The sequence below is a fragment of the Cryptomeria japonica genome, chromosome 4 (genome assembly GCF_030272615.1).
Source record: "Cryptomeria japonica chromosome 4, Sugi_1.0, whole genome shotgun sequence".
NCBI lineage: Eukaryota > Viridiplantae > Streptophyta > Pinopsida > Cupressales > Cupressaceae > Cryptomeria > Cryptomeria japonica.
In genome coordinates, this window is record NC_081408.1 from 644,244,694 (window position 1) to 644,258,461 (window position 13,768).

The window sequence follows — 13,768 nt, forward strand, 5'->3', positions numbered from 1 at the left end:
CCTTAGGACACTATATGACCACTTATGACACCATATTGGGTTGTTATGGATCCTATGGTGTCCTAAGGAGTCATATTGTGTCCTACGACCCCTTAGGACACCATATGACCCCTTAAGACACCAGATTTGATTGTTATGGGTCCTACGATGTCCTAAGGGGTCATATTGTGTCCTACGACCTCTTAGGACACCATATGACCCCTTAAGACAACAAATTGTGTTATTATGGGTCATATTGTGTCTGAATGGGTCATATTGTATCATATGACCCCTTTAAGACACCATATGACCCCTTAGGACACAATATGACCCTTTACAACTCTATACAGTGTCATTATGGGTCAAATGACCCCTTATGATACCATATGGTGTTGTTAGGGGTTCTATGGTGTCTTAAGGGGTCATATTGTGTCCTAGAGCCCCTTTGGACACCATATGACCCCTTAAGACACCACATTAGATTGTTATGGGTCCTATGGTGTCCTAAGGGGTCATATTGTGTCCTACAACCCCTTAGAACACCATATGACCCCTTAAGACACCAAATTGTGTCGTTATGGGTCATATTGTGTCCTAAGGGGTCATGGCACACCATATGACCCCTAAAGACAACATACGACCCCTTATGACACCATATTGGGTTGTTATGGGTCCTATGGTGTCCTACGGGGTCATATTGTGTCCTATGACCCCTTAAGATACCAAATTGTGTCGTTATGGGTCATATTGTGTCATATGACTACTTTAAGACATCATATGACCCCTTTGGACACAATATGACCCTTTACAACTCTATACGATGTCGTTATGGGTCATATGACCCCTTATGACACCATATGGTGTCATTAGAGGTCCTATGGTGTTGTAAGGGGTCATATTGTGTCCTACAACCCTTTAGGACACCATATGACCCCTTATGACACCATATTTGGTCATTATGGGTCCTATGGTGTCCTAAGGGGTCATATTGTGTCCTTTGACCCCTTAGGACACTATATGACCCCTAATGACACAATTAGTTGTCTTAAGGGGTCATATGGTGTCCTAAGGGGTCATATTGTGTCCTACAACCCCTTAGGACACCATATGACCCCTTAAGATAGCAAATTGTGTCATTATGGGTCATATGGTGTTCTAAGGGGTCATGGGACACCATATGACCCCTAAGGACAACATACGACCCCTTATGACACCATATGGTGTCGTTATGGGTCATATGGTGTCCTAAGGGGTCATATTGTGTCCTACGACCATTTAGGACACCATATGACCCCTTAAGACACCAAATTGTGTTGTTATGGGTCATATTGTGTCCTAATGGGTCATATTGTGTCATATGACCCCTTTAAGACACCATATGATCCCTTAGGACATAATATGACCCTTTATGACTCTATACAGTGTCGTTATAGGTCATATGACCCCTTATGATACCATAGGGTATTCTTAGGGGTCCTATGTTGTCCTAAGGGGTCATATTGTGTCCTACGACCCCTTAGGACACCATATGACCCCTTAAGACACCATATTGGGTCATTTTGGGTCCTATGGTGTCCTAAGGGGTCATATTATGTCCTATGACCCCTTAGGACACCATATGACCCCTTAAGACACCAAATTGTGTCATTATGGGTCCTATGGTGTCCTAAGGGGTCATATTGTGTTCTACGACCCCTTAGGACACCATATGACCCCTTAAGACACCATATTTGGTCCTTATGGGTCCTATAGTGTCCTAAGGGGTCATATTGTGTCCTATGAGCCCTTAAGACACCAAATTGTATCATTATGGGTCATATTGTGTCCTAATGGGTCATGGGACACCATATGACCCCTAAGGACAACATACGACTCCTTAGGACACCATATGACCCCTTAAGACACCAAATTGTGTCGTTAGGGGTCATATTGTCTCTCTCTCTCTCTCTCTCTCTCTCTCTCCCCCTCTCTAATATAATATTATATATATGATATAATAATATAATATATAATATATAATATATAATATATTATTATATTACATTATATATATTATATAATATTATACTATATAATATAATAATATAATATATTATATAATTATATAATATAATATAATATTTAATAATCTAATATTATATTATATATTATTTATTATATAATATATAATATAATATAATAATATATTATATATTATATAATATGTAATATATAATGTATTATTATATTACATTATATATTATATAATTTATTTTTTAATTTAAAATTACAAATAAAAATTGGATAATTGGATATCCGATTTTATCTGATATCCAATTTACTTAGGTGTTTACCATGCCAAGGTGTATTGAAACCCAGGCCAAGAAAAAAGTCAACATGGATTTTCGCATTTTTAGGTGAGTGGAGAAGGCTATTTTTTTCACATCACCACTTTTTGGCCCCCCATGATCCTGCAGTAACCCTAGCACAACTTGAGGATTTTGATTCATCGTGAGCTATCTATATACAAGCCTTCAATAGGGAGAGAGGTCTAACTAGGATGTTCAAGTGTGACATAGATGAGTTATGCATTGTAGATTATGAGATTTGGTGGGAGACGATGTGTTGTAGTCTTAGTGACACTGGACAAATGAGGTCATGGGTCCCCGATTGGATGGGGATGAGTGTTGGAGTATATAGTGATGCATAGGATGATGTTCGCATGGGGGCCCTGTATGCTTGGTATGCTATACTTTTATCTGAATCAAGTAGCATATAGACACAAATTTATGATCAATTGTGGATTGACTTTACTACAAGTCTGGGCTTTTGAGCACATAGCATGTCGACCTATCCTAGATAGATAGGTGTGGCTAGGTTTTCCTTATGTTTATTGTTATGTTGAGACATTATCATAGGGATTGCTAGGGTATATATTATATTGGCGACATGAGCTAGACCGACTCAAGGAATTTACATGGAGACCCTATAGAGATTGGTCTTTTAGAGAGATTGGAGCATGGGGACTAGTTATCATACCTTATGTTGCATATACAAAGTTTGATTAGTTATAACCTAGATAGTGGGGAGTACACTCAGGTGTGATAGATATAGGTACCAAAATAGAGTATGATAGATGATTCATAGAGAATAGGCCTATACCATTGACAAATATAGAGATATTAGTTCAAAGGATGACACCATGAATGGGTTAGAGGATAGAGAAAGATGAGGCAGAGGAGGGAGATGATGAGGAAATAGATGATGAGATGGATGAGGATGATGATGATGATGATGATGATGATGATGATGATGGGGATGGAGGTGATCATGGTGCCATCCCTATGTTGATGGATCTAACAGATGATGCACATTCTCCATAGGATGAACGTATGCATGATGATGATGGGGATGGAGGCGATCATGGTGCCTTTCCTATGTTGATGGATCTGATAGATGATGCAAATTCTCCATAGGATGAACGTATGCATGATATAGCTATGGGTGAGGAGGTTAAGGATATCCTAGATGATAGGACTTTGAGGGACATAAGGACTTAGAGGGATCATATTTCAATGTTATAAAGACATGTAGTAGCTTTACAGGTAGCCAGGATAACTTGGGATGTAAAGAGAGAATCCTTGATTGCAAAGATGGAAAAATTGATAGTAGAGAAGGATACTCTGATAGCCTCTTGATACATATTAGATAGGACAACCTGGGAGGCAGAGCGAGTATATATGATTGCAAATAGGGATTAGTTGATATTAGACCTAACAGTGTGGGAGACATAGAGAGCATCACTTATGGAAATGTTTATAGTAGAGAGGGATGCACTTATAGCCTCTTGAGACACAACTTTTTCAAGAAACAGAGAGCAGATGAGGCTATCCAAGAGTTCATTGGTAGGATCACAAATGTTAGTGTACAAGAGATGTCATAAACCCTAACAAAGATAGGGAAGGAGGATAGATATTTCAGGGACTTATGTGAGGGCATGGTACCACCAGAGTAGAGGGAAGCATTATATTGAGCAGAGAGTAGGTTGCATAGTAGGACACACTCCCATAGGACACATAGTAGAGTAGGAGAGAAAGGACCATTGAGGCTACCTCAGTCAAGATAGGCAAGACTAGGGAAAAGAAGAACTTTATCCTCAATATAGGATAGGGGCTAAGAGGATTGAGGGAGCACTGGGTGATCCCTATAGGTATAGTGATACTTTTTCTTTTATTGTAGACACTTTGTGCTTTGTACTGAGCCTGCGAGATCCACTTGATATGTATACTCTTATTTTTGTACTCTATTACATTTTATGATATATGAGACTATATGAGATGCTTATGTTACATGCATGTGTTATGCTTCAATATGATGATGCTTATGTTATGTGTTATTTTCCTATATTATATTGTGCTTATATGATGCCATGATGTTATGATACTATGATGCAATGATGTTGTGATGTGATTATATAATGTCCTATAATGTATGGATTATGATAATACTCCTATATATTCCATTGTCTAGATAGATGTTTGGGATTATGATACTAACATGCATATGAAGGATGAGTCAATGTATGGATTATATTCCATGATTATATTAAATACATGAGTATGATATTTTTATGCCTTAACATGTTGTGGATGTGGGATGCATATGTTTTTATGTACCAGAGCATGAAACCAAGAGGACCACAAGGACTAAATGAAGAAGTGCTAGTAATAAAAATTAGATAGAGAATAGTTAGTAGTGATGAAGCCTTGCTTGCATAAGTGCACTTTACCTTTAGAGAGATTTATTTAGTATAGCAAACAGATGCATCACACCATGACATATAAAAAAAAAGTGATAATGCAATCCTTTTGCAAAAAATAGACACATGATAGATAAGGAATTTTTCAATCCATCATGAAACTTGTATGTTAAAGGTTGAGGTATGTGCAATAGTCACAAAGTGAACATGCCAACATAGACACCCAAGACATACTTTCTCCAGAATGTCATGAAAACATCCCATAAAAAAAGAAAAGAAACAAAAGACCATGAACCATCCTATCCACTTTGATCACTTGTGGATATCCTTGAGTAGAATAGGAACATGACCAAAAATAAATCAATGAAAGATAGGACTCATTGGATCAAGTGAGCCAACATCCATTGTGATCTTCTTGTCAAAGTTGATAGTTTACATTTGATAGGATGGTAATGATGTCTAGTTTTAGGAATGAAGTACCTCGTTTAAGACAGACACAATTTGGTTTTGAGTATACCACACCTTGTATAAAACATATGATAGTTGATAGAGGACTGATAATGCTGATTGATTGACATGACACGTTTAATTAGTCTGATTGCTGATGTGATTAAATAGTTTTTTCTGTTGTTGTGTGATTTGTTAATTACATGTTTCCTATCCGTGTCTACTCAAATGTGTGTCTTTGCAAGACACAATTTATTGATGAAATTAAATGATTGTTATTTTTTTAGAGTTTTGTACATTTTTCAATTTTTAGGGTTTTTTGGGATATTTGATTTTTTTGAGGTTTCTTTAGGACATTTTGCAAATATTTTTGTATTTTTGTTAGGATATTTTATGATGTTTTTGAATTGTCTCAAGACATTTTCTGATTTTTTTAAAAGATTTTTTTAGGACTTTATTTAATTTTTAGTATTTTTTCAAGACTACTCGAGTTTTATGACTTTTTTCAAGATTTATTCAATTTTTAAGATTTTTAATTTATTTGCCCCTAGTGTCTAGCTAGGCAATGAATGTTATGAATGGGCAAATGAACTACAGAGATGAAGATGAATAGGAGAAATATTGAGGTTGCTTATTACGGAATCAAAGTTGAGTTGGTTTCCAAGGACTATCTCATGATGGGATAACATGTTTATCCAAGATAAGGGATTTGAAAATGTAAGACAATGGCATGGTGCATTGAATGACATGTGGTCCACAGAAAGGTACATGTAAAGAGGTTTTTGAACCCATGTTTTTGTTTTTTTCTTTTTATCCTTAGTTTTGATCAATATCAAGGATGGCTAAGGGAATATGGATGGAGTTAGGATATGGATAAGACATGTAAGATCAAAGGTGATAATGGGTGATGGAAGCAAGAAAATGATAAGACAAGTGATGTGGACTAGAATATGTGGATAATTTAAAGATGATAGGATGGATAAATGCTTATGGATATTCACAACCTTGACATGATTAAAGATGAAAAAAGGAAAATATGAATGTATATTAGGATGTGGAGAAAAAAAAAAGATGATAGATCACACATGATGCTTTTTAGGTAGGTTTTCATCATGGTACTTTCCCAAGGAGCCTATTTGCTAGGTTTTCACTAGTGGATGAATTATTTTTTACTTTTTTGGTAATGCAAGATGCTTGTTTGTGCATTTTTCATCAAGGTGACAAATTTTTTCTTTTTTTCTTTTTTTGACATTTTAGAAGATAATGAATGCATAGGTGATGGAGGATGGACTCAAGAATATTGTGCTTTGGATGGCACCCTTGAAATATGTGTTGCAATGGACCATGGATATTGTTGATGTTTTTTCCTGCAACCCTCAATCCTAAGGATTTCATCACATCTCGAGTCAGGGATAAAACCTTCAATGTGGTTTCTATACTATCAACAAACAAAGGACAAGAAATTCCAATAGTAACAAGGCTCTTATAGCCTTTTTCACTTCAAGCTCCATAATTCTTAGAAGGGTGTTCGTACTTTGGGCCTACATAAATAACAAACTTGCAACACCTCTTCCTACAAGCCTATGAAAGATGGAATGTTCTCAAATACATAAGTACATTACATGCATTGCTTTGGACTTGAGCTAAAATCCCATTTTCTTTGCCTCTGAGAATATTCAAGAACACACAAAAACTTTAAGAGAAAGGGAAAGGGTTAGAGGGAAGATTGATTAAAGAAACATTTCTGAAACAAATCTTGGACCATAACAAGCCAGTGTCTATCCAAGGCACATAGTCAATTCTTAGGTTACAAATATAAATCTTAATAGTAACTGGCTTCAAATTAGTAATCTTTTCAAACATCAATGCCTTACATTAATGCAACTCCTTCTATTGTTACATGAACCATTCTTGTTAATCCATAAACTATTTCCTAGATTCATAATTATTTGCATATAGACCTTAGTTCCTTCCTTGAAGGAAACCTATATACACAGTCACACATTGACATAAAAATATATCAAGATGAATTAAAAAATCTTTAACATTCCAATCCATATAAAATCCGGAAATGCAAATGGATATAGTTTTGCAACAATTTAACAGCTTGCTCATATACTAATTGAAATTACTGAAAAATTTGTACATTCATTCCTTTAGGAGTTTTCCACGATCGATAAAATATACACAACCCTATTTAATTTTCCCCAAAAAATTTATAAAATTCAAAACCCCTAATACATCCTTGGTATTCCTTTTATAACATAAGGAATGCACAAGCTACAGGGTGCTTACATGTGTCCAACTTATTCATCTAATCAACCTTTTCTTTCCAAAAGTTACCAAATGGATCCAGTCACCTCTATTTTGTCTTGATGTGTAACCCTCTGGATGGCCATGTGTGGTAGCCTTCATGCCGAGGATCTCAAAGCATCAAAGGGAACCTACCACCATACCAACCACACCACTGCCTACCATGGGTGGTTATAGATGCAAAAGATACTAACTTGAGCAACTTGCACTACTCATCTTGGTAGGGGAGAACTTGTAGTGTGGGTTTGTGGTGCTACCAACCTAATTCCTTAGTGTTTGCGTTGCCCATTGTCTCCCCACACTTCTACACCCAAAGTGAAATATTTTTTGTTAGAGGAAATATAGTCAGATGCAAACTATAAAATAGTATTGCATATGCACTTTAATCATCTTGTTCCTTTTTGGCAATCTGGTGCATTTTCAAGCCCCCTTTGGTTGTATGATAGATTTCTCACAAGTCTCCTTTCAAGACTTCAACACCTCTTCTATGATATGATCCATTTCTCACAAGGCATTAACATAGCTATAGGCATTTCTGAATTTATAATCTTTACCCCATTCAATCATATACACCAATCACTTATTCAACTTCATATTGATTTGTATATAAGAACATTCCCATCATCCTTACAAGCATAACTGTATACCACTCATCACAACTCTGCCTTCACACAATTGATCATGATCACAAAAATTAGATTTTCATGATTTTATTCCTTTGAAAACGCGTGAACCATCTTGTGTATCTCTGCAATTATTATAGTTGTTTGAGTACAAAACTCAAACACCAATGCTTTTGGCATGTTGACTGACTTAGGTCAAACTAATGGTCATGATACATTCATATTATAGGCTTTCCAACCAATAGATCATTAACCTCACCATGTTTGAACACAACTTGGGTTTCACTGAAGATATCTTGAATATCTCGTAGGGTTGACAATTCTCATTCTTTTTCAGTCATCGAATAACCCATTTCTTCCCCTCACTCAAGACTCAGTGAAGGTAAATCTGGGCATCTCACCATGTGTTGAGCTACTAGCTAAACCTTTACTTAGCATACAACGCATGTCTTTTCTCCTTTTACTTAAGGGCTCGATGAGATAAATCAGGGTACCTTACTGAGTATTAAGTTGCCAACTCAGACACCACACAAATCACATCCTCTCATTTGCTCGAGACTCACTAAAGTTGAAAAGACATTCCCATCAAATCTTGAGTGGTCCCACACACCCACAACTACAAAACATAGAGCTTTCTTAATCAGAAAAGTGAGACCCATTGAAGGTGGAATATTCATTTTTTTGCCATATGACACAAGACTTGGCCAGAATGAAACACACATTCTATTGAGTGTCGAGTTCCTTACCAAGGGACACCCTAGAAAAGTCAAGTATGTTGAATGGGATCATAGGACTCGGGACCCACCTTTGGCATGGGTTGAGAAGGACTTACTTGCTAGTCTAATTTCAAAAAAAATTATTGGAGCTTGATGAGCTTTAATGGGGCCAAAATTCAAGGTTAATAGTGGCTCTAATTTGGAATGCATATGCCTTGTGGGCATGGTAAGAATTTAGATCTCTAGGAGAAGCATACCATGCCTTATCTATTGGGCTCATAACCATTGTATATACTACCTTGAAAAATTAAATCCAAACTCTGTTTGATGGCCCTGGCCACCAAAAATGTAAAACTAATTTTTTTTTCCTCTGTCAAAGACCTGGTTGTCATTTAAATATGTGATCACCAATCTGAAAATACCATTGGAAATAAGCTATCACATACACAATCCTTGACACATTCAACCATATCCTTGAACATTTCACCATCACTATCACATGTGCCATATTGATTTCAATATTAAGTATTGAACTCTTTGTTGTGATTTCTGCTCCATCATCCATAGATAGATATGGGCCACATTCATTAGGTAATGCATACGTGTACAATATGTAGCAAATGTCATATGCATACAAATAATCCTTTAACTAACAAGCATTATTCACTTCACCATTTGATTGCATATCACATGAAACTGAAGTCCCTAGTTCTGATTTATAAATGTCATTCTCAGTAGGGACATACATGAACTCCTAATCAGTTTCATGAACTGTTTCTTCATCAAGAAAATTGTTCTAAAAAACATATAAATTATACTTAGTAGCATCATCATAATCATTATTGCAAGAAGATTCAATATCACAAAATGGCATTGAATCATATATTACATTTTGGTCACAATACCCATTCATCTCACAAGTTGATGCAAAATTTAAATCATCTAAAATCTCAATCACCTCCTCATATAGTGGATTAGAAAATTCATTAAATCCACATTTAAATACATTATGGGTGAGCACCACCTGATCAATGTCTACCTCTTCATCAAACAAAGGATTAGAGACCTCACTAAAGTCATTTTCAACACTATTTTCAATGTCATCCTCAAGAAAAGAGCAGTCAAAATCAACATCATCATTTGTAACATCAAAATAATTACCATCCATATTGGCTTCATGAGAAGAAAAATCCTGATTGTATTCCATATTGGTAAAATCACCATCCACTCCACTAGAAATAACATGACTATTCAAGCCATATTCAACTTCAACATTCTCAACTATGCATGCCATATGAAGAACACTTTGCTGACAAGAATACTGAGAAGTAGTCTGATCCACTACATGTAATGGAACTATTTTAGGTGTATGCACCTTAAGTGGCTCTTAATATGTATCATATTGGACCAGTACATGAGGTATTTGCATAGGCTGAAACATGTTTACTTCATCAGAATACATTATGCAACTTTTTGGCTCAACTTTTACCTCATGAGAAACATAACCAGTATTGGAGGGAGGAACACTGTCAAGGATTTTAACTAGAGCAATAAGCTGGTACCCACTTGAAACATAATTCATAGCCTCTAAACTGTGCTGCTCATTTGCATATGATTCTTTATGATACCTCATATCTTTTGGTTTGAACCTTCTTATCATCCTGAAACTTGCAAATTTCTCTATGTTTATAGCAATCTCTAATGCTTGATGCAAGATCTCTAGTTCTTCCATTCTTAGTCTGTAACTCATATCAGGATAAAATGCCCCTATGTAAATACACAAAGATTGAGCATAATTTGGTCTTGTACTATCAGGAATCCTCATCAACATCTTGATAAATCTCAAATTAAAAGCTGACACCAATTCATTTTCCTCAATGTGAATATCAAAGAAATCAGTGAGCAAAGAAAATTCACTGATCCACTCACCAAATTGCTCATTAAATGTTGATTCAAATTATGACCAAGAATTAATTGATTGAGGAAATATATTTGAGAACCACTTCCATTCTTCATCTGTCAAGGATTGCACAAATAATATCATGACAACACCCTCATGATCCACTTCATAATCCTCCAACGATCATTAAATCTTTGCAGATGCTTTTCAACTGATTCACTTTTCTCACCACTAAATTTGGGTAGTCCTTTTCTAATCTCAGGTGGAATAGGATTTGGGTAACCATAAATGCCATCAAAATTTATAGCTCTATACCATTTAGTGCTAAAACCATTTCTACTACATGTCTACGATAACTTAGTAGGCATGGTTACATTTGAAACTATGCAAGGTTGCATAGACTGAAACATCAATGAAATTTATGCTTTTATAGACACTTTTCTACTACAAGAGACCTTAGATTATACATAGCTCATAACCTATTACAACAAAGGCAAAAATCTCTTTCCATGAGCATAAATGTAAGAAATACACATACTTCTTTCATAACAACAAAACAAAATCAATGAAAATTGAGAAGTTTGCTGAAATTATCTCTATCCATTCCCTAAATTAGTGCTTAAATCACTTGAAGGGAACAATTATCATTTTACTTTCTCAAACATAGTATCCATTTTAATTTTTTTAAGAATAACAAGAAATTTGTAGCATCTACTTATCTTTCTTCTAACTGAAAATGGTTTGAAGATCTTCTTCAAAACTTAGGTTCTTTACTCAGAGTCCCCACCTCCTTGTAGAGGAAAATTTTCAAACCACTCGAAACCATTTGAAGCATACTTTCATTATGGGTTTTCACACAGTAGTAGAGTCACACATTCCTTCTAAAATTAGCTGCAAATAAAATTTTCTTTCAAGATAAAAAATTTATATCTGAAATGTATTTTAGATTGTCCAACTTTGTAGACTCTTCTTCAAAGGATTCAACGTGTAATCACCAGAGACTTGAATCATTCATCCCAAGTAGAGTCACCATCTTGTTGGTGTTTTTTCCTACAACCCTCAATCCTAAGTATTTCATCACATATTGAGTCAGTGATAAAACCTTCAATGTGGTTTCTATACTATCAATAGACTAAGGAGAGGAAATTTTGTTGGCATTGTGTTGTCATTTATTTCAACTGATATGGGATGTTTACCAGTATGAGAGATGCATGTACTACACTATTGGGTTGTCATTTATTTCAACCGATATGGGATGTTTACCGGTATGAGAGATGCATGTGCTACACTATCAGGGAGGAGTATAGTGTATCACCGGTAAGGAAAGGATGTCAACTGGTAAGTGATGTGTTGACATGGGGAAGTCAGTTCAACCAAGTGAGTGGTTGTTAGCTTGCAAAGCTCATAACCGATGTACAACCTGGAGGGCCAAGGTGCTAGAGTTTTTGTGATGAAGAGGTAGAATGTTATCTAAATCACATCAACACCAGAATGTTGTGAGGTTGCAGAAAAATAGGACTCCCAATAGATGAAGAATGTAGTCACCATATGAAGAGATGACTAACAGTGAATGTGCCCACACTAGATCACATGTGCCCATTTGAAGATATGCTGCACAAATAGGAAGTCACATGAGTACACTACATGATGCAGAAGACAAGGTGTCTCTCCACCGGTAAGTGGAACTTGTCTCCTATCATGTATTGTGTGCATCATAGTTTTGTAAGATAAGAAAGAAGAGGTGTGCATTAAGTGCATGAAATTAGGGATATGCACTGGACCAACTGAGAAGGCATGTTGAGACTCCGATACAGATGAAGAGTGCTTGTCAGTATGTAAGTCCATCGGTAGTATGGACAAGGTGCAGATGCAGATGTCTTTTCAACTTGTGGGAATGAACATTCTTTGGACAAACATGTCTGGAGATCAGTTTTGGTATTCCACTAACAATTCAACAAAGAGCAGACATGAGGAGTTAACCAGTAGAGTGTCATTTTACCGGTAGGGTTAGTGAACCGACAGAGAAGAGAAACTGGTAGAGTGTTTGGTTGGTGATCCTATTTGGATTGGCATGAAAAGTCAAGCTGGCAGTTCATTGACATGTATGCCATATGGAGTCAAGGTGGCGAACCTGCATTTGAATGAAGAAGGAATGTACACTGATGGGGTAGTTGCAGAGTTGGTTGACATTAATGGAAGATCCCACAATTCATGGGATGTGTTGTAGAGCTCTTACAGAGGTTTGTGGCTCAAGGTCTAGAGGACAACTTAGAGCCAGCTAAGAGTGTTTGAGGAGATCGAGGTAGGTGAAGGAAGAATAAGACAGATCTTGGTGTCTAGCCGAGAGATTAGCTGATAGGGTAAAAAGTAGATTGCCAAAGATAGAAGGCATGGTCAAGAAGGCATGATAATGTCAAAGGTGTATTGTTGGCTATTAGAAAGATCAGATCGGGGAAAATTTGATTGGATTTGGTTTGTCTCGAAGATGATGTGGAAACCCTAACCACCTAGATTTTGAATTGTCTTTTGGTAGGAAAACCAGATTATAAATATGGAGGCCAAAGACATAGTTAAGTGCTGCTAAATAGAAGAATATTGTGCTGCTACAAAGTGTATTACTTTTGTATGTGAGATTAAATTAGCCAAGTGCTCAACAAGTATCTGTGAAGAGAGTGAGAGTGAGGGAGAACCTAGTTGAAGTGTTCAACCAGTAGAAGAGAAGAACTAGTAGTGTCCATACCAATAGAGTAGAGGTGAAGGAAGATGCAGAGTAGACAGACATAGAACTGACAAAGTGTAGTACTGGTGAAGAGAAGAGAAGAGAAGTAAGGAGGAGATTCAATAAGAGAAGAATAGAAGAGAGGTGAATTGGTAGAGTTTATCGGTAAGAAAAGCAACATATGATAGCAACAAAAGAGTGAGTTGGTGTAGCAGAGAAGGTATCTCACCGGCAGAGTAAGGTAAATGAAATGGTTACAAGATTCACTTATAGCAAGACAACTACTTTTGAAATTGAATTTTTCATTGTGAACACTGAGTTGTAGCTCAGTGT